At 44.1% G+C, this 27,843-nt stretch overlaps 1 long non-coding RNA gene across 1 annotated transcript; it reads left to right on the top strand.

Moving 5' to 3' along the window:
* Positions 1–471: 471 nt before the first annotated feature.
* LOC138436815 (uncharacterized) lies at positions 472–4,341 on the top strand. Its single transcript, XR_011255632.1, has 2 exons — positions 472–1,196; positions 4,080–4,341. It is a non-coding gene; the product is annotated as an uncharacterized lncRNA (long non-coding RNA).
* The last annotated feature ends 23,502 nt before the right edge of the window (positions 4,342–27,843 follow it).

Consider the following 27,843-nt stretch of genomic DNA (forward strand, 5'->3'; position numbering starts at 1 on the left):
AAAATAATATCTGCTGAGACAATATGTATACATTTACCCATAACCATCTGAATACATTGCTCTGATATAAAAAGAGAACTTGGAAGACACATCCAGGGTTGCAGGGGGCTCAAGATCACCTGGCCCTCATGCCACCCCACAAGGCATGTCCCTCCCGGTGTCTCTGTTTGGAGCTGAGGAACGGAGGTTTAGAAAGGGTAAGTAACTGGGACCTCCCTGGCGGTCCAGTGGTTAAGACTCTGTGCTCCCAAAGCAGGGGGCATGGGTTTGATCCCTGGTTGGGGAACTAAGATCCTACATGTCCCACAGTGAAGCTGAGAAATAAAATGGCTACTTTCTTTTAACAAAGAAAAGAAAAAAAGGGTAAGGAACTAAAGTAACCTGTAGTCACTTCCCTGGTGGCTCAGACAGTAAAGCGTCGGTTTACAATGCGGGAGACCCAGGTTCGATCCCTGGGTTGGGAAGATCCCCTGGAGAAGGAAATGGCAATCCACTCCAGGACTATTGCCTGGAAAATCCCACAGACAAGAGGAGCTTGGTAGACTGCAGTCCATGGGGTCACAAAGAGTCGGACACAACTGAGCGACTTCCCTTCACTTCACCTCTAGTCATAAGAGGCAGTGACCCAACCAGGTTGGGTTGACTGACTGCAGAGCCTAGGTCCTTGCCAGGCCTCACTGATGGCTCTGCTCACCCCCTCCCCGTTTGTGGGCTTAGAAAGTGGGCACCAGGCAAGAGCCTTGCCTGCTCCTCCCTGTTCCCTGGGGCCCATCAGGCTGGTACAGGATTAGTCTGGTGCCCTACGTGCTCACCCAGGAGCTGGGCACACTTTATCCGTCATCTGCTTCAACCCTCTGTGGAGCAGTCTCTACTTCACAGGTGAGAATGCAGGGATAGAGAAACCACGTGAACCCGGTCCCTGGACAGTCTTTCTGCCGTTACCAGCCATTAGCCTTTGGGCAAGTGATGTCACCCTTCCGAGCCTTGATCTCCATGGGTGTAGCAAGTGAGATAATACACACCGAAAGCACGTCGTGAGACTCAGTGATTGCAGTTCACCTGTCATTACAGCGCAGCATACAGGGTACACCTTCCTTTCTCAGCTTCTCCTCTGTTCTGGAACTCTGGGAAACCCCAAGAACTGGAGAGGACGCCGTCTTTTGAAGCACAGGAGGCTGAAGCCATTATGGAATTTTGTGAGTATTTAGACCTACAAAATATGTGTGCTGCGATTTCCTTTTCTCAGTCTCTCTGCAATACTAAACTAGGTTTCGATTCCTTGCTGGCCCTCCCAGACCCCTTCACAGCCCTCATGATGGCTGCAGAAGGGCGCTGACCTGGCTGATTCCTCAGGAGCCAGAGCACACAACTTGCCTTTGCGACTGCCTCCTGAACCCTCGGCCCCTTCTGTGGCATTTGGGATGTGAGTCAGTGGCCTCATCTTCTGGGCCTCTGTTTCTCCTACTGCTCTCCCATTGCTAGTTACCACTCACTTTTCATGGTGGGCACCTCCCAGAAAATCAGACCTTCCCAGGGAAGAGTGTTTGTGAAGAATTCTGATGCCCAGGGACTAGAGGTGTTTTGTTATTTGAGCACAGCTTTCGAGTGCATCCTTGTGAAAGAGTGGCCAGAGCTTATAGAAGTATGCAACTGCCTGCAGGCATTCTGACTGCAGGCCCACTGGGCTTTCTGATTTGTGGGGTTAGCTGGTTAGAAATATCACACTGTGTGTGTGTGTTAGTCAGTCAGTCGTGTCCCAACTCTGCAACCGCGTGGACTGCAGCCCACCAGGCTCCTCTATCTATGAAATTCTCCAGGCAAGAACACTGTAGTCTACCAGGCTCCTCTTGTCCATGGGATTTTCCAGGCAATAGTCCTGGAGTGGGTTGCCATTCCCTTCTCCAGGGCATCTCCCCAACTCAGGGTTCAAACCCAGATCTCCTGCATCGCAGGCGATCCTTTACTGTCTGAGCCACCTCTTCAGGCGCAAACCAGATGGGTGGAATGAAAGGAGAGGACCCTGGTGACATCTTGCACCACCAGATACAAGGTGATCTTGCAAATCAGAGCCTTGCCATGTCCTCAGCTAAAGAAGCCACTAGTGTTAGCGGTTCCTTCCAGGCAAGCTGACCCCTTGGCAGTGTTGGAACCAGGGTTCAGCTGGGATTGGAGGGTGGAGAATAGGTAACATGCTCTGTAAATTTATAAAGAGGAATCAAGCCAGTTATGTGACAGTCACACTTCATATGCTTTTCTTCTCACTGTGTCTTTTTATTCCCCCTAGTTTTGGGGGAGGGCTCTGATTATTATAAAAGTAAATAATACACATAGTTATAAAAATGTCATAGGCCACAGAAGTATGTTATAAAAATGTCATAGGCCACAGAAGTATAAAAATGAGCATCTCCTGTGGGCCTGTTCACGTCATCTTCTCTGTCTGTGTATCTGTGTCCAAATTTCCCCTGTTTATAAGGATATCGAGGCTTCCCAGGTGGCGCTAGTGGTAAAGAACACACCTGCCAATGCAGGAAACTTAAGAGATGCAGGTTCAATCCCTGGGATGGGAAGATCCCCTGGAAGAGGGCATGGCAATCCACTCCAGTAGTCTTACCTGGAGAATCCCATAGACAGATGCGCCTGGTGGGCTACAGTCCATAGGTTAGCAAAGAGTCAGATACAACTAAAGTGACTTAGCACGCATGCGCGTCCAAGAGTATCAGTTATTAATGGATCAAGGTCCACTCTGTGGCCTAATTTTAACTTTATTATGTATCTGTAAAGACCTATCCCCAAATAAGCTCAGTTTCTGAGGAAAGAGATCAGGTCTCCATATGAATTTGGAAGAGACACAATTCAACCCATAACACTCCTCTGTCCCACCCAATATAAGCTCTGTGCATCCTTCTAGATTTTTCTGTGAATTTGTACACAGATGTGTAGTATGTGCACACATATCTCTCTTTGGAGAGGAACAAGAATACAGCTGTGCATCTACCTACACTGCTCAAAAGTCATTCTGTGCCTTCTGATTGGAGAATTTAGTCCATTTCCATCTCGTAATTGTTTGATATGTCTATGGCCATTTTGTTGTTTTCTGACTGTTTTGTCGTTTCTCTGTCCCTTTTTTCATCTCTGGCTCTCTTCCTTTGTGACTTGATAATTATCTTTAATGGTATGGTTAGATTACTTTATCTTTTGTGTGTCTGCTATGGGTTTTTGCTTTGTGGTTCCCATGACACTTACATATAACCACTTACAACAGTCTATCTTAAGGTGATTACAATTTAAGTTTGAACATATTCTGAAAGTCCACATTTTTAATCTCCCCACACTATGTTTTCTGTTTTTGCTGTCATATTTTCCTCCTTATTTTGCATATCCCTTAACTAATTATTATAATTGTGGTTATTTTTTTTACTACTTTTGTCTTTTAACCTTCATACTAGCTTTATAAGTGATTAATCCACTATCTTTACAGCATTCCATTATTCTAAAGTTTACTATATAGATATCTTTACCAGTGAGATTTATAGTTTCATATGTTTTTCTTTAACATTCTTTAACATTTCTGATAGTGCTAGTTTAATGACAATGAACTCCTTTAACTTTTGCTTGTCTGAAAATCTTTATCCCTCCGTCAAATCTGAAGGACACCGTTTCTGGGCATAGAGTATTCTTCGTTGGAAATTTTTTCTTTAAGCACTTTGAATATATCATTGCCACCACCTTCTTGGCCACACAGTTTCTGCTGAAAATCAGCTGATAGTTGTGAAGAAGTTCCTTGTGTGTAATAGTTGTTTTCCTCTTGCTGCTTTTAAGATTCTCTTCTTGTCTTCAACTTTTGACATTTTAATTATAATGTGTCTCTGTAGACCCATCTTATGTGCTGCCTATAAGAAATTCGCTTCCTATAGAAGGACACACAGAGACTGAAAGTGAAATAATGGAAAAGGGTATATTCCATGATATGGAAATCAAAGGCTAGGATAATCTATTCTTATATCAGATAAAATAGACTTTAAAACAAAGACTGTAGAGGACTTCCCTGGTGGCTCAGTGGTTAAGAATCCACCTTGCAGTGCAGGGGACACGCCTTCGATCCCTGATCAAGGAACTGAGATCCCGCACGCCATGAAGCAACAAAGCCCATGAGCTGCACCTCCTGAGCCTGCACATTCTGGAGCCCATGTGCCACAACTGGAGAGCCCATGAAATACAACTACTGAGCCCGCCACCACAATATGATGCAGCAAAGATCCTGCGTGCCGCAACTAAGGCCCAATGTAGCTCAATAAATAAATAAAACAAAGACTGTAGCAATAAACAAAGAAGAGCATTATATAATGACAAAGGGATCGATCCTATAAGATGATATAACATTTGTAAATATTTTTGCATCAAATGTGTGTGTGTGTGTGTGTGTGTGTGTGTGCGCACATGCATGCTCAGTCCTGTCTGACCCTTTGCAACCCCTTGGATGGTAGCCCACCAGGCTCCTTCTTACATGGAATTTCCCAGGCAAGAATACTGGAATGGGTTGCCATTTCCTTCTCCAGGTGATCTTCCTGACCTAAGGATCAAACCCATGTCTCTTGTGTCTCCTGCAATGACAGATGGGTTCTTTACCAGCTGAACCACCAGGGTTCATGCATGCTAAATCGCTTCATTCGTGTCCAGATTTTTGCAACCCTGTGGACTATAGTCCGCCAGGCTCCTCTGTCCATAGGATTCTCCAGGCAAGAATACTGGCGTGGGTTGCCACGCCCTCCTCCAGGGGATCTTCCCGACCCAGGGATCGAATCCACGTCTCTTGTGTCTCCTGCACTGGCAGGCGGGTTTGTTACCACTAGTGCCACCTGGGAGGAACGCCTAAATATAGAAAACAAATATTAAAAAAAAAATTTAAAAAAAAGAAAACAAATATTAAAAGACCTAAAGTGTGAAAGAGACAGCAACGCAATAACAATAGGGGACTTTAATATTCCACTTTCTTCAATGAATAGATCATCCAGACAGAAAATGAGCAAGAAAACAGCCTTAATCAACATGTCAGATCATGTGAACATAACAGAAAAATATAGAACATGCCATCCGAAAGTAACAGGATACATGTTCTTCTGAAGCACATGTGGATTTTTTTCCCCAGTATAGATCATGTTAGGTCATAAAACAAGTCTTAATAAATTTAAGAAGATTGAAATCATAGCAAACATTTTTTTTCAACCATAAGGGTATGAACTAAGAATGAATTGCAGTAATAAAGCTGGAAAATTCACAAATATGTGGAGATTGTACTACCAAACAACCAATGACCAAAGAAGAAATCAAACGAGAAATCAGAAAATACCTCGAGACAAGTGAATATGGAAATACAACATACCAAAATGTATGAGTACCATGTGCTCAGCCATGTCCAACTTTGCAGTCCAACCAGGCTTTGCAATCCCACCAGGGTCCCCTGTCTCTGGAATTCTCCAGGCAAGAATACTGGAGTGGGTTGCCATTTCCTTCTCCAACCAAAATGTATGGGGTGCAGCAAGAGCCGTTCTAAGAGGGAAGTTTATGGCAATAAATGCCTACCTCAAGAAACAAGAAATAGACAACCTTAATTTATACTTCAAGGAACTACAAGGGCTTCCCTGGTGGCTCAGTGGTAAAGAATCCGCCTGCCAATGCAGGAGACACAGGTTCAATCCCTGGTCCAGGAAGATCCCACCTGCCATGGGGCAACTAAACCTGAGCACTGCAACTACTGAAGCCTGTTCACCTAGAGCCTGTGCTCTGCAACAAGAGAAGCCACAGCAATGAGAAGTCAGAGCACCATAGCAGAGTAGCCCCTGCCCATCGCAACTAAAGAGCCCACACACAGCAACAAAGGCCCAGTGAAGCCATAAATAAAATAAATAAAAATAAAAACAAGAAACTACAAAAAGAAGAGCAAATGAGGCCCAAAGTTGGCAGAAGGAAGGACATAATAAAGATCAGAATGGAAATAAATAAAACAAAGACTTAAAAGGCAATAGAAAAGATTAAGAATGCTAAAAACTTTAAAATTCTTTAAAATGATGAAGCTGCCAAACCTTTAGGTACATTCATCAAGAGAAAGAGTGGACTGAAGTAAGTAAAATCAGAAATGAAAGAGGAGACTTTACAACTAATAGCACAGAAACACAAAGGGTCTTAAGCAACTACTATGGATAATTATACACCAACACATTGTATAACCTAGAAAAAAAGATCTAAATTTCTAGAAGCATGCAACCTATCAAGATGGAATTGGGAATTCATTAGTGGCCCAGTAATTAGGACTTGGCGCTTTCAGTGCTGTGGCCTGGGTTCAATCCCTGCTCAAGGAACAAAGATCCCACAAGCTGTACTACACAGCAAGGAAGGAAGGAGGAGAAAGAAAAATTAATGCTAATCCTTCTCTAATACTTCCCCTAAAAAATAAAAAATAAGGCTTCCCTGTTGGCTCTGTGGTAAAGAATCTGCCTGGGCAATGCAGGAGGCTTGGGTTTCATCCCTGGTCCAGGAGTATCTTACATGCAGTGGAGCAACTGAGCCCATGCACCGCAACGACCGAATCCGCACACCTAGAACTTGCGCTCTGCACAAGAGGGACCAGAGTGACGAGAAGCTCATAGCCCTCAGCTAGAGAGTGGCCCCTACTCACCACAACTAGAGAAAGCTTGCACAGCAACAGAGACCCAGCACAACCTAAATAAAATTATAAATAAAAGAGGAGGAAACACAAACTCATTTTATAAGATCAGCAGTGCTCTAATGCTGAAACCAGACAAGGACACCACAAGACAATTCCAGGACAATAAGCCTGATAAACATAGATGCAAAAATTCCCTACAAAATCAGTATACACATGACGGCTGCATTTCTAGACATTCATAATGAATTATCAGGAAGACAAATTAAGAAAATAATCCTACTTACAAGGAATAAACTGCCTAGGAATAAAATTTATCCGAGGCGGCAAAAGACCTATACACTGGAAACTGTAAGACATTGAGGAAAAAAATTGGAGAAGATGCAAATAAACGGAAAGATATTCTGTGCTCACAGGTTGGAAGAATTAACATTGTTAAAATGTCCATAATACCCAGAGCAATCTAAAGACCCAATAAATCCCTATCAAAATTCCAATGGCTTTTTTTCATAGATATGGAACAAGAAATCATAAATTTTGTGTAGAACCACAAAAGGCCCTGAATAGCTAAAGCAGTTTTGAGAAAGAAGAACAAAACTGGAGGCTCTCTGATTTCAAACTGTATTACAATGTTATAGTAATAAAAACATCATGGCATCAGCATAAAGTCAGAAACGGATCAATGGAATATAATAGAGAACCCCAAAATAATCCTACACTTACATGGTCAATCTATTTACAGAAAAGGAGCCAAGAATGTAAAATGGGGAAAGAATTGTCCCTTTAACAAATGGTGGTGGGAAAACTGGATAACCAGATGGATAAGAGTAAAGCTGGACCACTAGATTATACCACACACAAACATTAAGTAAAAATAGACTAAAAACTTGAATGTAAGACATGAAACCAAAAAACTTCTAGAAGAAAATGTGGGTGAAAAGTTCTTTGACACTGGTCTTGGTGCTAATTTTTTGGATTTGACACCAAAAGCAAAGGCAGCAAAAATAAGTGGGACTACCTCAAGCTAAAAAGCTTTTGCACAACAAAGGAAACCATCAACAAAGTGAACAGGAAACCTATGGAATGGGAGAAATACTTACAGATCATATATCTGATAAGGGGTTAATATCCAAAATATATGACGAACTTAAGCAAATCAATAGTAAAATCACAAACAATCTGATTTATTGAAAATGGACAAAGGAAATAAATAGACATATTTCCAAAGAAGACATACAGATGGCCAACAGGTGCATGAAACAGAGCTTATTATATTAATAGTACATTAATCATCAGGGAATTGCAAATCAAAACTACAATGAGATATCACCTCACCCTGGTTAGAATGGCTATCACAGAATGGGGTATGAATCAGATGAAAAATAACAAGTGTTGGCAAGGGATGTGGAGAAAAGGGAACCCTTGTGCACCATGGAAATGTAAATTGATGCAGTTGCTATGGAAAACAGTATGGAGGTTCCTCAAAAACTTAAAAATAGAATATAAGATCCAATATAATTCCACTTCTGGGTGTTTGTCCAAGGGAAGTAAAAACACTGACTCAGAAAGATATATGCACCCCAGTGTTCATTCTATGAACAGTATTTACGGTAGCCAACCACACACACACATACACACACACACACTAGAATATCACTCTATTATTTAAAAGCCAGAAAGCTTGCCATTTGTGACAACATGGATGTATCTTGAGGGCATTATGCTAAGTGAAATAAGTCACAGAAAGATAAGCATATATAATTTCACTTCTATGTGGATTCTGAAAGGAAGAAAAAAAATGATCTCGTAAATACACAGGACATATTGGTGGTTTCTAGAGGGAGGGAGTGTGTAGAGGTCCCAACGGGTGAAGGGAGTCAAAAGGTACAAACTTCCAATAATGAAATAAGTCCTGGGAATAATGTTTAGTATGGTAACTCTAGTTAATAATCTATACTGTATATTTGAATGTTGCTAAGAAAATAAACTATAACAGTTATCATCACAAGAAAAAAAAATTAACTACTTGTGGTGATGGACTTATTGTATTGATCCTTTCACAATATATACAAATACTTAATCACATCTTGTACATCTGAAACTAGTACAATGTTATATGTCAATTATAGCTCAATTTTTTAAAAAACTATGAGAATATAGGTTTCATCCATTAAGACAGACGTTAAAAAGACTTGCAAATGTAAGCCAGTGACTCTCTTCTCACTAAAATATTTTAATTTGGAAAGTAGTCATTTTTCTTTAAAAATGTTATTTATGTCAACATGCAAAGGGTTTATTTCTAAAATAAAGTTTTAATAAATACTTTTAATTTCTCAATTTCAGTTTCTAATGTAATCATATCAATAACTATACCCTAGTCAAGCTGAAGCTTTTTGAAGTCTTCAATAATTTTTGTAATGGGATCCTGAGAACAAAAAGTTGTGGCCTCTTCCTCTCTTTGGTTAACAGGCTATTTCTTAATTCTGCCCTTTTCCTCTTCAAATGCAGTTTTGACTCTGGTTCTTTGGGGGACTCTGTATTATCTTCTTATTTTTGCCAGCTCTCATTGTATCTCTTCTTATATCTCAGACTGTTTTGTTCCTTCTGCTTCCTTCTTCGGCCATTTCCATTGAGACCATATCTTCCTGCATCTCTCAGAGGACACACTGCAGCCCTTATCTAAGATCAGCATCTGTTTCTTGTAGAAAAGTCAAAAACAGTCATGTTCACAAAGGTCTGCTGCCTTCGGGTCTTGAGGACAGTTTTTCTCTCCTCCAGGCTCTATGTCTTTCCATTGGTCCCTTGCTGGAATTTTTCTATCACCTTAGAGAGCCCTTTATTCAGATTCAGTCTTGGCCATCCGACGAGGTAAATGCAGTGTCCTCAGCCTCCCATTTGGGTGCTGGCAGTTTTCTCTCGGGAATCGAAGCCTGCTTGACAAACACTCATGCTGGCGGGACTTGTCTGGGGTGCCTCTGCGCCACACTAGGGCTATTCCTCTGCTCAGCTCTCAGGATCTCTGATCAGGTTGGGCTGGAGAATCAAATGCAGCTTGCAGATCTTTGAGCAACCATTCCTAGCACCCTTCCTGGCTTTGTGTGTTTGTTTCACCACTGTGGATGTTACTTCCTCTAGCGATTAAACCTCTGAAGATGACGCATGCCTTCAGCCATCCTTCTCTCTCACTGTGCTGCTGCCTTGCCATTTAGAGAGAGGCAGTAAAGGAGGATGAAACTAGGCTTTGACCTTGAAGATAATTCCTGCCTACCCAGGTAAAAGATCACCACTAACAAACAATTTGAGTAAAACAGAACTGTTTCCTTCCTGCATGGGGGCTGTCAGTCCCATTCTGGCTCAGAGGGGGCAACCCAAGTGGTATGAAATCCAAGAATGTTCTAAATGCATCCCAGCGGACGATGTGGTTAGTGAAAAATCTGCCTGGAGTTTGGCTCCCAGCCTCCTCTTCGGTCATAGGGCCATTGCCAGGTTTCATATTTGTGTGGGACTTTCTGGGAATCTTAGGGGATGCTGTGTGGGGTATCAGGTGTGTCTGGTCTGCTTCTGCACTCACCTGGGTGTCTTTGGGGGTTATATTTGTGGCTTGATGCAAAACCCTTCTATGTTCTTGTCTTCTTTTGTCAAGCCTGGGTAACAGCTACCTCTGTCTCTTGTTCACCATGCTCCATTAGTAACTGTGGTTGCCTTTTGAGCATCTTCCAAAAGAGCCTTTCCTTGCCAAAAGGGAGAAAACTGATCATGTCTGCTCAGCCTGAAAGCTGACATTGTAGGCCATCACAAAACCATCCTGTGCAGTGTGCAGTGGAGGAGAAACACGGGACCCACGGCTACGGTCCCTTTCTGACTCTCCCCTCTGGGGCCAGGTTGTGGTGTGGTTGCTGCATCCTGCTTTTGAATGAATGTCTTTGCTTCTTTGCTGGTTTGATGCAAGGAGCAGGAGCCACTTTGAAGATGCCTCAACTCGATGGGGCCCAGGTATTTACATAGTGGGCTTTCATTCTACGAACAGTGTGCGCCTCTGCAAATATTTTAGGCCTCCCTGCATGCTTGCGGGCCCCTAAGTGCCATTCATCAGCTTTTAAGTTTGTTTTGCAGGCAGTGAGCCACTGAGAGGGAGGCCTGACTCAGAGCACAGGGGGCCTGGCTGTCTGCTGCCGCCACCTCCTACCACTGCAGACTTGGCAGGGAAGGAAGCAGTGGGTTTTACAGCTGGTGTTTTTGGTTTGAGGCAAAAAAGAGAGAGAGAGAGGAGAATTTTTTAAAAAAAAACACCCTGCACATGTAAAATGACACTGAATGTAAGTGTGTGTGCTGTATTTTGGACGAGAGAAACTGCATGTTTTGCATGATTCATCTCTCCTCCTGATGATAGCAAACAAGGTTCGCACTCAGCCCCATGGTATTTCGGGAGTTTGTTCCAAATGCTCCGGAAAGACAGGGAGAAGAGGTTCCTCGCCCCTTCCTCAGAAGGAGGGCCGTGTCTGGGCTAGGTTAGGGCAGTGAGGCTTTGCTTCTGCCCCTCTCTTCCAACTACAAATATTCTCATCTTCCTATCAAAAACTGGGTCAGCTGCTCCATGGGTGCAGGGGGCCGGGGTGTGGGGATAGGAGAAAGCCAGGCTTTCCTGGTCTGGCTTGAGCCTCGAAGTACGTGTTGACAGTGTGAGATGGGAGCGCCCTGCCCTTGCTGCCTCCCAGCAGGTGCTTCGGGCTCCCGGGAGGCGGCCGAGCATCACCAAGGCGGGGCAGCCGGCGACCAGGAAGATGCAGTCTTTCTAGGATTCGGCCTTTGCAAAGTCACCAAACCATGGTGTGCTGCACTGAGGCTGACACATACTTTGGCAGGGGTGATGGGGCTTCTGCCCAGAACTGGGAGTCCCCAGGGTCAGACTGACCTTCAGGCTACAATTTGGCCCAGAGGAGGAAGGGCTGAACAGTGGATGGTTGGGGTGGCCTCTCTGGACAGATGCACGGCCTGGGACCACTGGGGCCACAAGAAGCAGGCTGACCCTGGGACCAAGGGCACAGTTAGGGCACTGAGGGAGAGTCTGGCAGCAGCAGGCCCAGGCACCCCACAGGCCTGCCCTCACATTTACTGTGAGGGGGGAGGACCTCTTCACCGCCTCTGTCACAGGCACACTGCAAGTTCACTGCCAAGATTAGGCAGCCCTCGGAGCCTCATACTTCAGAAATTCAGAACTTCACTTTTCCAAATCTGCGTTAGACTCAAGTTGGACAAAACAGAGAGCTGAGTCCAAACGTTAAAATAATTAACTCTATCATTTTTATTTCTTACCTTGAGAGGCAGTTTCAAGCGTATTTGCTTTATCAGAAAATCTCAATAATAGACATTTCTCCAAAGGAGATATACAGATGACCAGTAGGCACATGAAAAGATGTTCAACCTCACTTATTTTTAGACAAATGCAAATAAAAACTACAGTGAGGTACCACTTCACACCAGTCAGAATGGCCATCATTAAAAAGTCTACAAATAAATACTAGAGAGGGTGTGGAAAAAAAGGGTATACCTACACTGTTGGTGGAAATGTAAGCTCATGAAACCATCATGGAAAACAATATGGAGGTTCCTCAGAAAACTAAAAATAGAAGTATCCTATGACCCAGCAATCCCCCTCCTGAGCATATACCTGGACAAAGCTATAATTCAAAAAGATACATGCACCCCAATGTTCATAGCAGCACTATCCCCACAGTAGCCAAAACATGGAAACAAACTAAATGTCCATCAACAGATGAATGGGTAAAGATGTGGTACATAGATACAATGGAACACTGTGAGTGTTTGTGCCCAGTCACTTCAGTCGTGTCCAACTCTTTGAGACCCCATGGACTGTAGACCACCATGGACAGAGACTCCTCTGTCTGTGGGATTCTCCAGGCAAGAATACTGGAGTGGGTTGCCATGTCCTCCTCCAGGGGGTCTTCCTGACCCAGGGATCAAACCCACATCTCTTATGTCTCCTGCACTGGCGACAAGTTCTTTACCACTAGTGCCACCTGGGAAGCCCACAATGGAATACTATTCAGCTATAAAAATAAAATAATGCCACTTGCAGAAACATGGATGCAACTAGGGATTATCATACTAAGTGAAGTAAGTCAGAAAAAAGACAAATACCATATCACTTATATGTAAAATCTAAGATATGGTATAAATGAACTTAGCTACAAACCAGAAACAGACTCACAGACATAGAGATCAGACTTGTGGTTACTAAGAGGGAGAGGGGGAGAGGAGGATGAACTAGGAATTTGGGGTTAGCAGATGCAAACTATTACGTTTAGAATGGATAAAAAACGTCCTACCATATAGCATAGGGAACTATATCCAGTCTCCTGGGATAAACCATAGTGAAAAAGAATATTTAAAAAAGAATGTATGTACGTATATAACTGAGTCACTTTGCTGTACAGCAGAAATTAGTACATTATAATCAACATTATTTAATTAACTTCAATTAAGACTTAAGATTAAAATTGTATTTGTGTCATAAAATATGATATTATCTTTGCTTCTCTTAACATATAAAACACAGCCTGACATTGTATTAAGCCTTGAAAATGTGCTAGTGTACCACAATTGAAAATAAACACAATCTGAGGATTTTCCCAGTGGTCCAAAGGTTAAGAATCTGCCTGCCAATGCAAGGGACACAGGTTTGATCCTTGATCCAAGAAGATCCCACATGCCACCGAGCAACCAAGTCTGTGCACCACAACTTCTGAGCCTGTGCCCTAGACCCGCGAGCCACAGCTACCGAAGCCAACAGGCTCTAGAACCGATGCTCTGCGACGAGAAGCCACTGCAGTGAGAAGCCTGCACGCTGCAAGAGTAGCCGCTGCTCAGAGCAACTAGAGAATGCCCCCGAGCAGCAATGAAGACTCAGTACAGCCGAAAAAAATACCCTGATAAAAAACGTTTTTAAAAGAAATACCCATATTGAAGGCATAAAATTGACACTAAATTTCAATTTATATAGAAAAAAATATTTGCCTTATAATAATATTCTCAGGTTCATTTGTTGTGTGGGGTTTTCTGTATGTGTATTTTATTTGGTAATAAGATAGTTAAGGAAAAAAAAAAAAAAGTCTGCTGCAGAAGAACTAGCAATTGAGTAGCCCCTAAAAGCTAATATTGGTTCCCAAGTGAAATGAAAGTGGCTGAGTTGTGTCCGACTCTTTGAGACCTCATGGACTATACAGTCCATAGAATTCTCCAGGCCAGAATACTGAAGTGGGTGGCCTTTCCCTTCTCCAGGGGATCTTCCCAACCCAGGGATTGAACCCAGGTCTCCTGCATTGCAGGCAGGTTCTTTACCAGCTGGGCCACAAGGGAAGCCCAAGAATACTGGAGTTGGTAGCCTATCCCTTTTCCAGCGGATCTTCCCAACCCAGAAACTGAACCAAGGTCTCCTGCATCGCAGGCAGATTCTTAACCAACTGTACTGTTATTAACAATAGTTACCACAAGCCTATTCATGCAACCCACATTCACCTGGCCCCACTAGGCTGTGGCTTGACAGACACATGTACTGGTCAGGGTGACCCATGTAACACCCTCCCCCCACTGCCTCACCTTGCACTTAGGTGTGGCCACCTGCCTATATCTGGCCAATGGGCAATGAGTGGAAATGACCTAGAGAGACATTTAAGAGTCAGCTGTTAGTGGGACCTTCCTGTGTTCTCTCCACACACCCACAGCACTGCACAGCCCTCATTCAGGGCAATCATAGAAGCCACCCACTAAGGTGAAGAACCATGAGGGGAAAGCAGATTGGGTCACTGAGTCACTACAAAATGAACAGCTGACATGGGGAACAGGCTGAGTCAGAAACTGGATGAATAAGAAAAAATAAATCTTGGTATTTGGCCAATATGATTTTGGATTTTTTTTTTTTAACCACCTAAGACTGTCCTGACTGATACAAAGACAGCTGCAATTTCTATGAGAAATTTTCAAATGAGACAAAAAGTCAGCTTCACTCAAGTGAAAGGAAGGCAAAAGGTGACCAGAGGATGACCCCTCTCCTTTCTAATGGCTCTTGCACATCCTCCTCTGGTCTCCAGAGGGGATTCAGGGGCTTTTCAAGCCTCACTACGGCCTAGAGAAGAGGCAAAACTCTGTTGAGCAGCCTTTCTTGATTCATGAGGAGGCGGTGGAGGGGGCAGTGGATGAGGAGTTGAAGACTCGGCTCTGGCCCTCTTGGGCAAGCTGCTCCACCTCTCTATACTTCAGCCTCCACCCTGTTAGGTATGACAGGCCCCCACCAGCCTGGGGTGGCAGCAGAACAGATGGCCTCTGCTGCCTATGGGTGATGGGATGAGATGTTGGCTGGAGAGAGGAACCCCTGCACTCAGCATTCCTGTTCTCATGCAGAAATGTCCCTGGGGCACCTGGCAGTGCTGAAGTCTGTTACTATCAAACCGAGAGGGCAGTACAGAGGGGATGTCCCAAAGCCAAAAGCCTGTGTGTCCCCTGGGTGCCATCCGCAACACCCTAGAGATAAGTGCACTTGCCGCATCAGTGATCTGAAAATGACCCCAACTATGCCAGCATGTTATCTTGCTCTTGTGATCAAAAGCAGAACGTTGCTCTCACACACAAGCAGGGGCTTTTACCTGAGAAAGACCAAGAAAAATCTAGAAAGCCCTAAATGTCTCTAAAGAGCAGACTGGTTAAATTTTGATATATCCATGTTATGAACTACTGTGCAACCATTTAAAGGCCAGGCAGCTGTCTCCATACTAGCGATAAAGCCGTCCAACACTGCATTGAATGAAAGAAAGCCCAGTGCATGCAGTAAGGAAAGCACACAGCCATTGTACACGCGCGCATTTAGACACACAAGCATGTACACGTCTTTGTGTGTATTCTATACAGCTGGAAGGCAACACAACCAATCAGCAGTGGTGGCTGCAGTGGACTGGGATCTGATGAGACAGAATTAATTTTAACTGTAAACTCTTTCATCCCATCTTTTACCATGTGAAAGCGAAAGTGCTAGTCACTCAGTCATGTCCGACTCTTTGCGACCCCATGGACTGTAGCCCGCCAGGCTCCTCTGTCCATGGGATTCTCCAAGGAAGAATACTGGAGTGGGTTGCCATTCCCTTCTCTAGGGGATCTTCCCAGCTCAGGGATCAAACCCAGGTCTCCTACATTGCAGGCAGATTCTTTATCATCTGAGCCACCAGGGAAGCCCAGCTTTTACCATGTATAGATATATTTGGTTTTCCTTATAGTTTTTTGTCAAAGAAGAAAGGAAACACTGGCTTTGGATTGCAATCCTAGATTTCAAGCCAAGCGTCATGTCATCATAGCTGGTGATCTCAGGCAAACCTCAGTTTCCTCATCTGTAAAATGGGGATAACAGTAGTGCCTCCCTCACTGGATTGTTGTGAGGATTAAATGAGATCATGCCTAAGAGTTGTTTAGCCCAGAGCCTGGCACCCATTAAGCATTCTTGGCATCCATTCATAACACCCATTAAAGCTATTTTTGATCAAGCACAAAGCTCAATGTCCATTTGACCACAGGGCCCAGATATCTGACAGAATCATTAAGACCATTCCTTGAAGAGCAAGTGTTGGTATTGGTTTTAATATTTTATCACCTGGCAGCATCTTCTGGAAAACACTCATTTGCCCCTTCCTGTGCCCTGCCCAGACTGCTGTTAGCAGTCTCCAAAGCCTGCTTTAAAAGTGTGTTTCTCCATATGGTTTCCTAAAACTCCTACTCAATAGACAGGGTTGATGTATAGCTGGGTGGACATCCTTTTCTCCTTGAGCTTTTACAGAGGATGTGAGTGGAAGGGCTCTTCTTACCAATTAGAGAGAAAAGACTCTTGAAGCCATTATGTGTCTGACACCAATTCAATTACCCCGTCCGTGGCCTGTGCAGCTCAGCACTCCCTCAACTTCATTAGCGCTGCAGTGCTGCCCCATCCACTCTTCTCTGAAAGTCCTACACCACAGAGGATAAACTCCATTGCGACAGGTCACTGCAGCATTTCTACCTCGTGAACAAAAGGGACCTCCCAGGCTGAGAGGAGGGCCCACGTGAGGTTGGGGGTCCCGGTACAACCCTACCCCAGCCTGCTTCCCAACACTGAGTTTCAAGCGATCTTAGAAACAGCCTTGGCGCTCCCAGGTAGGTGAACACATCTCCACGCGGGGAGGGTGGGCCACCCCAGTTCCCAGGCACAGAAGCTCCTGCCTTTGGGACCCTTTCAGACTGCACCGTGGTGGTTCATCTGTATCCTTCATGATAAACTGGTAAACAAATTAAGAGAGGGTAAAGAAAGAAAAAAGGAGGGTCAAAGAATGAAGACAAAGGAGAATTAGAGAGAGAAATGTTCCCTAAATAATTAGGGAAAGAAGCAAAAGCAGAACATACATGAAGACACAGAGGAAATTCAGCTGATTATCATTTCTAGTAAAAGACTGACTGTGATTTGTGGTAAATACTCTCTGGAATAAAACCAAAAGAGGAGGAAACTGAGGCTTAGAGAGGTCAAGTAATTTGACAAAGTCAAGTGACAAACCCAGTTTTCTCATCTGATTGAGATGAGCCCTGAAAGTCCTTCCTCCACGAAAAAGTAAAAATATAAACTTCTGTTTCTGGGGGACTTGCCTGGTGGTCCAGTGGCTAAGACTCCATGCTCCTAACACAGGATGCCCGGGTTCAATCTCTGGTCAGGGAACTAGATGCCACCTGCCCCAACTAAAGATCCTGCATGCTGCAATGAAGACCCAGTGCATAAGCGTTTTTAAAAATAAAAAACAAACTAAAAATTACTTCTATTTTAAATAATAAATATTATTTATTTATAAATAAATAAATTAAGAATATAAAACCAAAAGATAAACTTCTGTTTCTGTTCTGCAGTCTTAAGAAACTCAGCACCTTTTCCAGGAACAGAAGCAGCCTGTTGTACGCCTTCCTTTGCTGCACAAAACTATAAGTGAGTAATTTTTGTATTGAAAGTGGAAGTGCTAGTAGCTCAGTCGTGTCTGACTCTTTCCAACCCCATGGACTATAGCCTGCCAGGCTTCTCTGTCCATGGGATTCTCCAAGCAAGAATAATGGAGTGGGTTGCCAATCCCTTCTCCAGGGGATCTTCCTGACCCAGGAATCGAACCCAGATCTCCCGCATTGCAGGCAGATTCTTTACCATCTGAGCCACCAGGGAAGCCCATTTGTATATCAGTCACATTAAAAACTGAAGATTACACTAAATGAAAAAAGCAATAACTTAAGAACATGGGTTGTATAGTCTACTTTGTCTTACTCTTTTTGTAAGCAAAATAGCTCTAGTCTATCCTACTGCTCGACAGCCGGCCACAACTGCTTTGCTTGTCTATTGTACCAAAGGTTATAAGAGGCTTGCGGAAAGGAACTGTGCCTTACACACCCATCAAGCATCCATTCATGACCTGATTGCTGAAAGTAGGAAGTGCATCCCAGGGAGACTGTGTTTTTACAAGCTGCAATCCTGGAACCAAGGGAATGCTCTTGGAAGCCCTGGTTGGCACCGAGGGATAGGCTGCTTGCGTTTGAAAAGACCACTGGGCTTGGACCGTGAGCATCTTGGCATCATCCACAACAGAGTAGAGACCAGAGGCCCTTCCCCTCCGGAGCAGCTGTGAGCTACTGGATTCATACGGAACCGTGGAGGAAACGGAGAACATTTGCCTCCTGAACTAGGACTGAATGTGAACGCCTCGCTGCCATAGCCAGTGGAAGCTCAGAGTTCTACTTAATAAGGAGGACAAAGTAATTATGATGGCTCTGTATCAATAGTCAGGAACTAAAAGTCATATCAACTACATTTGTATCCCTGGGGCCCAGCAGATGTCTTCGCACACAGTAGACGTACAATGCATGAATAACCAATCCTTGTTAGATCTTCAGTCATCAGATGAAAATTCATTTCCTTTTCATAACTTCTACTATTTTCAGAAGTAGAGAATAGGCTCTCACCATTTAGAAAATTGTTCACTCCCAGGAGAGAATAGAAATTCTTCCTTGTATCACATACGACTCCCCTGCTCCATCCCTCCCATGGCTTCCCCTCTCACTCTGAAGAAAATCAGAGTTCTCACTGTGACCTTCACAGTCCTACAAGGTCTTGCCCGCACTGTCTCTCTGACCTCATCCCCTACCACCCTTCCCCTCTTTTACTCCCTTAAGCCACACTGGCCTCCTTGTTGTTCCCCAAACATGCTCCTGCCTCAGGACCTTTGCACTTGCTATTCCATCTGCCTGAAATGCTCTGCCTTGAGATCTATGCCTGGCTTCATCCTTGACTTCCTGTAGGTCTCCGCTCTATACTTACGCTTTAGAATAGCTTTCCCAGGTCACTTTATCTAACACAGTGGCCCCTCTCCATCTCCCCGTCTCACATTCAATGCTTACACTACTTTATCTTCATAACATTTAGATTATATAGATAGATAGAGATATAGATATGATGCTGTTATTTATTTGTAGACTGTTTCCTCATGAGAGCAATAAAGGAAAAGATCTTATCTGATTCCCTCCTGAATCTCCAATGCTTAGAACAGTTCCTGGCACATAGCAAAAACTCAAGAAGTATTTGTTGATTAAATGAGTGAAGTTAACCAACAAATTTGATGGCCTAGGCTACCATACCTCCTATGGATTCTCTCCAAGTGAGGTTCGATTGGTATAAATTTCAGAAACAGAATATCAGAGCCAGAGGAGATCTTCTGAGATGGTCAGTTTCTGCCCTTGTAGAGTCCTGCAGGGGCCGGAGCGTGGACACCCAAGACCTGCATGAGGCCTGGAACTTTCCGCTGATGGTAAGGAAGCCACCTTGATGAAGAGAGATTCCCAGCCCAGGGCTCTGTGGGGTGTCTTCTCCACCATCACTAGGCTCAGAGCAAGAGGGAAATCTCATAGATGGTGAGCGCCGTTTCGAGAAAATACATTTGGGAAATCCTGGCCACGGCCAGTTTCTTTCCTTCCCAGGGCCTAGGTAAGCATCTGTGCCTTGTGATTTTCCCAGGTGGGGTGACTTTAGATTCTTTTCTCAAACTTTTTTTAACCCTTTTCTGGAGAACTGTTTTTGTGGGATTTGTGTACTCTGGAACACAACTTGGAAAACAGTGGTCTCATGATTTCTTCCTCCCAAAGTGCCATCTGAAGGTATGTGAGAGGCTGTAGGACTGCCGGTTGCTTTGCTTACCCAGAGATGGGACTTTTCTTTGTGGTGAGCCACAAAGCCAGGCTCGCCAGCATTCTCCATCTCTTGGAGGAACCCCAAAGCACACTGCTTCCTACATTCTTTCTGCCTCCTTCAAGGTCCCCTAGACCTGAACCAGTTCCTTTCAGCATCTCTGTGCTCTCCGCATGTCTCACCAGGCTCATCTTTCCCTCTTCCAAGCATCACCTTCACCACCTGCCTCCCACCTATCTCCTGAGGCCCAGCTGGGAGAGACTCCTGGAAGCACCCCTCTGCCATGCCCTGCAGGTAGCCACCTTGCAGGGAAGCACTAGAATAGCTGGTGAGCCTCTTAAAGGAGACAAACAGGTTCCTGAATAGTATATAAAATACGGACACATTGCTGGCAAGTTCACATCTATCTACACAGAGAGAGAAGAGACTGGGAGATGTCTGTTCTTCACAAGGGTGATGGTAGTTATCTCTGGGCAGTGGGCTCTGGGGTGGTTTTTCCCTCCTTTTTAGGTTAGCTGTATTCTTAAATTTTTCCATGTGTGTTTTAAAGGGGAAAAAAGCTCAAATAAGTGTTATAGACTCTACAGCTGTCATCCCGTTCCTCAGTCACTGTGTGACCTCAGAGCACGCAGCCTCTCGTGTTCCTCATCTCAGAGACGCCCCACCTCGCTCCCTCTCTGAGGTTCTCCGGGAACCACCTCTGTTCTGTCACTAGATTGCAAGCAGCTGGAAAGCAAGCAAGCTCCTCTGTGTCCCACCTCAGTGTCCTCCTGCAGGCCTGTGCAATGCCTTGCATGCTGCAGCGTTGTGACTTTTTATTACTGCAGGTGCTAAATAAATCCTCAGTGACGGAGCCCGGAGCCAAACACATTTATCCTTGTCACCTCTCCAATTCTGTGCGGCTGGGATGGAGCCCAAGGCGCAGGAGACGCAATAAATCTGCTCTCTGGGCTCCACCCGTTTCTCCACCAAGCAGATGTGGTCGCCGGGAGCCAAGGCTGGAGTGATGGACTGAGGCCCTGTGAGTTGGGAGTCCCAGGGAAGGGCTGGCCAGCTCCACAGATTCCCCTCCCAGGAGGTGTGAGAGTTGGCTTTTGGCAGTGATTTCCCCAGAAAGAAGGAATGAGGCCATGACCAGGTGCAAAGGCAGCAGGTAAGAGTCATGCCTGGACTCAGCTCTGCCTCATCCTGTGGTCCCCACCACTGTGAGCCAGGACAATTTCTATTACTGCTTGGGCCTCAGTTTCCCCATCTGTGAAAAGGGACAATAACACCTATGTTTTGGATTATCATGAGAATTAAATGAGTTCTTGCCTGGAGAATCCCAGGGATGGGGGAGCCTGGTAGGCTGCCATCTATGGGGTCGCACAGAGTCAGACACGACTGAAGTGACTTAGCAGCAGCAGCAGCATGGATGTATAATCTAGCACACAGCAAGTGCTTATAATGATCAAGTGGTATCTCTTAAAATGGTTTGAGAGACTTCCCTGGTGGTCCTTTAGACTTTGCCTTCCAATGCAAGGGTTGTAGGTTGCATCCCTGGTTGGGGAGCTAAGATCCCACATGCCTCACAGCCAGAAAACCAAAACATTAAACAGAAGCAATAATACAATATTGTAACAAATTCAATAAAAATTTTAAAAATGGTCTACACCAAAAAAAAAAAAAAAAAAAAAAGATGGTTTGAGGGTCCAAAGCTAGTCCTAAATGAGAAAGTAGCCTCTAGGTGGCTTAGCATTCAGGGCTGGCTTACTGCCTAGGAGCCCCCCGCCCAGGGCTATCCAAGCTGCTGTGGATGTAACTCATTTACAGCAAGATTCAGTATTGACACTGGGGGCCCCATCTTCCTCCTGTGCTGTCCAGCCCTGAACTGTCTGTGTGCCAGACATCTGCTAGGTATTCCACATCCCTTGCATAGGGAGGGCATCCATCAGGGTGCAGACGAATAGACTGGGTCCAAAGATACACAGCACGGTAAGTAGTGGCACGGGGACTAAGTGCTGCTGAGTTACTCCACTGAAGTCTGCTCACCCTTATTTTGTTTTGCAGACTCTGGAATTTTCCATGCCATTTGTTTTACGCCATTTGTAGCAAAAACGTCTCAATGCATCTTGGGAAGGAATGTGCTAATGGTACTATATACAAACTGGCTTCTCCCACATCTTAGCCACATGAAATGCCATGCCTTTAAGTAATTCTGAAACATTCTTCTCAGGATATTTGTGGCACAGGGCGGAAGCCGTTATTGCCTCCTGGCAGCTGTGTTGCTCTGGGTTAGGGACTCTGATAGTGAGCCGGAGCTGGATGCTGACTGAAGTATTTCTACCAAACCCTGTGTGTGACTTGGACCCTCCTCATTGTTCTCTCAAAACTCGTTGTCAGATTGGAGGGGAGAAGACGAGATCCACCAAGTACTGAACTAACGTTTCCTGACATGAGGAAATGGCCAGGTGCTTGGTGACAGTCACTTGAGGAACACAGCTAGGGGGTGGGTGCTCAGCCATTTAGACACACTAGAGTTTCACATTTGACCTCTGGCTTCCACATGTGATTAAGGGACAGAAAACTTTTCAAAGTCATTTATTATTTACATAACTAATTCAAGGGCAATGGTGGACATGGGAAATCCAAAGTCTACCTAGATTACTACTTTTTTTATTTAGGTCAGTGGCTTAGTGCTTGTTTAACAAATATTTTGTAAATTCCTTTTAGTATCCCAAATGAAATTCATGGATTATATAAGCCAACTGTTGTTGTTCTTTAGTCTCTAAGTCATATCCAACTCTTTTGCAACCCCATGGACTGCAGCCTGCCAGGTTCCTCTGTCCGTGGGGTCTCCCAGGCAAGAATACTGGAGCAGGTGGCCATTCCTTTCTCCAGGGTATCTTCCCAACCCAGGGATCGAACCCACATCTTCTGCATTAGCAGGCAGGTTCTTTACCACTGAGCCACCAGTAAAGTCCATAAGCCAACTATACACATTAAAAAAATATTAATGCAATACCCTAACTTTAACACAGTTTTTAATGTGAGAATTACTGACACGGGGTCATGTAACTCTTGAAGTACTATCATGCACACTTGTAGCTGTTCAGCAGCATCCCAGCCTTCTACCCCCAATCATGACAACCAAAAACTCTCCAGATATTGCCAAGTGTCCCCTGAGGGGAAAGTCATCTTCCATCAAGATATAAAAGATATAAAAGATAAACAGGTGATAATGTATAATCAAGTAATACATATTTCAAGATATACATGCTCAAGTATGGCTATACTGGGGCACACAATAAAGCAGCCATTTTCTCGTACCTAGTGATAGTGAAGGGGTTTGGATTTAAGAGAAGTAAGAGTTGACTCATTGGAAAAGAGTCTGATGCTGGGAGGGATTAGGGGCAGGAGGAGAAGGGGACGACAGAGGATGAGATGGCTGGATGGCATCACTGACTCGATGGACGTGAGTCTGAGTGAACTCCGGGAGATGGTGATGGACAGGGAGGCCTGGCGTGTTGCGATTCATGGGGTCGCAAAGAGTCGGACACGACTGAGCGACTGAACTGAGCTGAACTGAAGAAGATCATAAGTTCTTTCTGTAAGAAAAATAGGAAAATGTAATGGTAGTGGTATCAATGGACATTAGAAGGAAAATGATTGTTAGGCTATGTAATAATAGAGAACACTTAACTGTATATAAGTGGAAGAATAAAATAACTATAATTAAAAATGGAGACAGTATACTAAGATCAGCTATAGACTCAGTCATAAATGAGCTGGGACTTATTTTATCAGTACAGCATCAGAGTGGTTCCCTACCTCATGACTAGGGATATCACTATAGTGATGGAATCTCTAGTATTTAACAAGAACTTGGGGTTGTATCCCATGAGAGGATGGACTGAAAAAAGGCCAAGTGATAGGAAGACCTCTGGGGAAGGAATCAGAATGATGTTGACGAAGAATAGACCAACTGAAAAGTAATTTGAAAGTGAAATTCTTACAACCTAGATTTCTTATCGTGTACCTATGTGTGTGTGTGTATACATACGTGTATATATATATGGCAATATTATAACAATATTTTCAAAACAACAATGAAATTCATGAGCTTCATTTCACGAGTCTGCTAATTTCTATCTGGTTCGAGGTCTTTTCAAAGAAATCTCAAATCACTGTTACATGTTTCAGTTCATTTCACTGCACAGTACTGCCTTACTGCATTGAAACCCTCTTCAGAAAAATTGTAGTTAAAAACGCTTAATGCGGGGCCTTCCCTGGTGGTCCAAGGATTAAGAATTAGCCTTGCAATGCAAGGGACGTAGGTTTGATCGCTAGTTGGGAAACCGAGATCTCATGCCACAGAGCAACTAAGCCCACACATCGTAACTAGAGAGTTTGCATGCCACAATAGAAGACCTCACATGATACAATGAAGATACAAGGCAGCCAAATAAATACCAACTTATTTTTAAATTTTTTAAATTAAATTAGAAGAAAAAAGAGACCTTCCCTGGTGGCTCAGTGGTAAAGAATTTGCCTGCAAATGCAGCAGTCCCAGGGTCAAGCCCTGGTCAGGGAAAACCCCACATGCCATCGAGCAACAAAGCCTGGGCACTGTAACTATTAAGCCCACACTCTAGAGTCCGGGAGCTGCAACTACTGGGCCCACAGGCCACCACTGCTGGAGCCCTTGTGCCCTAGAGCCTGTGCCCAGCAACAGAAGAAGGCACCGCAGTGAGAAGCCTGTGCATCGCAGCCAAAGAGTAGCCCCCACCCACCGCAACTAGAGAAAAGCAATGAAGACCCAATTCAGTTCAGTTCAGTCGCTCAGTCGTGTCCGACTCTTTGCGACCCCATGAATCGCAGCACGCCAGGCCTCCCTGTCCATCACCAACTCCCGGAGTTCACTCAGACTCACGTCCATCGAGTCCCTGATGCCATCCAGCCATCTCACCCTCTGTCGTCCCCTTCTCCTCCTGCCCCTAATCCCTCCCAGCATCAGAGTCTTCTCCAATGAGTCAACTCTTCGCATGAGGTGGCCAAAGTACTGGAGCTTCAGCCTTAGCATCATTCCTTCCAAAGAAATCCCAGGGTTTATCTCCTTCAGAATGGACTGGTTGGATCTCCTTGCAGTCCAAGGGACCCTGACCCAACACAGCCAAAAATTAACCAATTTAAAAAATACTGAAAATCTAAAAAAAAAAAGAGAAAAGCTTAGTGCATGGAGTCAGCAACCTGTACAGCGTAAGTTGCACCATCATTGCCAGACAAGGTCTTGCTTCCATTTGAGTTTCTCTCTGTGGAATGGTCTTCTAAATTACTGGGCTTTTCAGTAACTTTTTAGAACTTATTTTCAGAATTATCATGTTCTATGTATTGCTGATTTACCTTTGCAGTGTTTAATATGGGAAAATATTCAAAAGTCACGTAGGACGTGAAACAATTCTTCTTGTATGAGACTCTCCCAAATACTGCAGGACACCCAGCTTCCTCCTCATCCCCAGATGCCAATGGGCAGTCAGCCAAAGACTACATCCACCAGTTTCCAAAAATGCCACCTTTGGAGCAACACAGCTTCTGCTGATTATCCCAGGCTTATGAAACCACATCCCAGATGTGGATCGCTGCCACCCAAGACCTCACCGACAAGCATCCACTTCATGGACACAGATTCACACGTCCTTCCCACCAGCTAGTGTTGGGGGCGTAACATGGGTACTTCTATTATCTCCACTGCTAATATCTTTACTACCTATAATACTTCTATACAATTTTTATTAATCATGACTCACTCATTGAAACCCTCCATGAATGGTACTAACAAAGGTAAATGGGTAACATTTGTTGAGTGTTCCCTGTATGTCAGACCCTGGATGTGTTAGTTTTGCTACTTCATTCAAGCTTCACAATAGCCCTATTGAGGTGAACCCTGTTATTAGCCACATCTTATAGAGGAGAGGTTTGGTAACTGGGCCAAAGTGACCTGACTAACGAGTGGCAGAATGAGAATTTGAACCCTGGCTCTTACTCTATTTGTTATACCATTTCCCCAGAACTGTGTTCTCTGTATTCAATTTAAGTAAAATGGCAAACTTATACCTATGGTCAATTCATCTTCAAAAAAGGAGGCAAGAATACACAGTGGAGAAAAGACAGTCTCTTTGGCAAGTGCTTTTGGGAAAGCTGGACAGCTGCATGTAAATCAGTGAAGTTAGAACACACTCTAACACCATACACAAAAATAAACTCAAAATGTCTTGAAGACTTAAATATAAGACACGACACCATAAAGTTACCAGAAGAGACATAGGCAAAAACATTAACGTAAATCATACCAATGTTTTCTTAGGTCAGTTGCCCAAAGCAATAGAAATAAGAGCAAAAATAAACAAGAAAGAAAGAAAGTGAAGTTGCTCAGTGATGTCTGACTCTTTGCAACCTCATGCAATGTAGCCTACCAGGCCCCTCTGACCATGGGATTTTCTAGGCAAGAGTACTGGAGTGGGTTGCCACTTCCTTCTCCAGGGAATCTTCCCAACCATGAGACCTAATCACACGTATAAGCTTTTTGCACAGCAAAGGAAACCATAAACAGAATGAAAAGACAACCTACAGACTGAAGGAAAATATTTGCAAATAATGCAACCAACAAGGGCTTAATTCCCAAAATGTACAAATAGATCATACAACTCAATAACAAAATAAACCAAACAACCCAATTATAAAAAGGGTAGCAGATCTAAATAGACATTTCTCCAAAGAAGACATATGGATGGCAAATAGCCACTTGAAAAAGTGCTCAACATTGTTAATTATTCAGTTCAATTCAGTTCAGTTCATTTCAGTCACTCAGTCATGTCCGACTCTTTGCGACCCCATGAACTGCAGCACGCCAGGCCTCCCTGTCCATCAACAACTCACGTCCGTCGAGTCAGTGATGCCATCCAGCCATCTCATTCTCTGTCGTCCCCTTCTCCTCCTGCCCTCAATCCCTCCCAGCATCAGAGTCTTTTCCAATGAGTCAACTCTTCGCATGAGGTGGCCAAAGTACTGGAGTTTCAGCTTTAGCATCATTCCTTCCAAAGAACACCCAGGACTGATCTCCTTTAGAATGGACTGGTTGGATCTCCTTGCAGTCCAAGGGACTCTCAAGAGTCTTCTCCAACATCACAATTCAAAAGCATCAATTCTTCAGTGCTCACCTTTCTTCACAGTCCAACTCTCACACCCATACATGACTACGGGAAAAACCATAGCTAGACAGACCTTTGTTGGCAAAGTAATGTCTCTGCTTTTTAATATGCTATCTAAGTTGGTCATAACTTTCCTTCCAAGGAGTAAGCGTCTTTTATTAGATAAATGCAAATCTTCCCTGGTGGCTCAGATGGTAAAAGCATCTACCTACAATGTGGGAGACGGGGTTCGATTCCTGGGTTGGGAAGATGCCCTGGAGAAGGCAATGGCAACCCACTCCAGTATTCTGGCCTGGAAAATCCCATGGACGGAGGAGCCTGATAGGCTACAGTCCATGGGGTCGCAAAGAGTGGGGCATGACTGAGCAACTTCACCACCAAATGCAAATCAAAACTATAGAGAGATATCACCTCACACCAATCAAGAATAGCCTTCATTAAAAAGTGTACAAATAATAAATGCTGGAGAAGGTATGGAGAAAAGAGAATCCTCTTTCACTGTTGGTAGGAATGTAAATTGTTGTAGCCACTATTAAGAACAGTATGGAGGTTCCTTAAAAAACTAAAAATTGAGTTACCAGATGATCCAGCAACCCCACTCTTGGATATCTAGAAAAGACAAAAACTGTAATTCTAAAAGAAACACCACAATGTTCATTGCAGCACTATTCACAATAGCCAAGACATGAAAGCAACATAAATGTCCAGACATGTAGTACATAAAGAAGATGATATATAATGGAATACGATAT

This window comes from Ovis canadensis, chromosome 3 (genome assembly GCF_042477335.2).
Source record: "Ovis canadensis isolate MfBH-ARS-UI-01 breed Bighorn chromosome 3, ARS-UI_OviCan_v2, whole genome shotgun sequence".
NCBI lineage: Eukaryota > Metazoa > Chordata > Mammalia > Artiodactyla > Bovidae > Ovis > Ovis canadensis.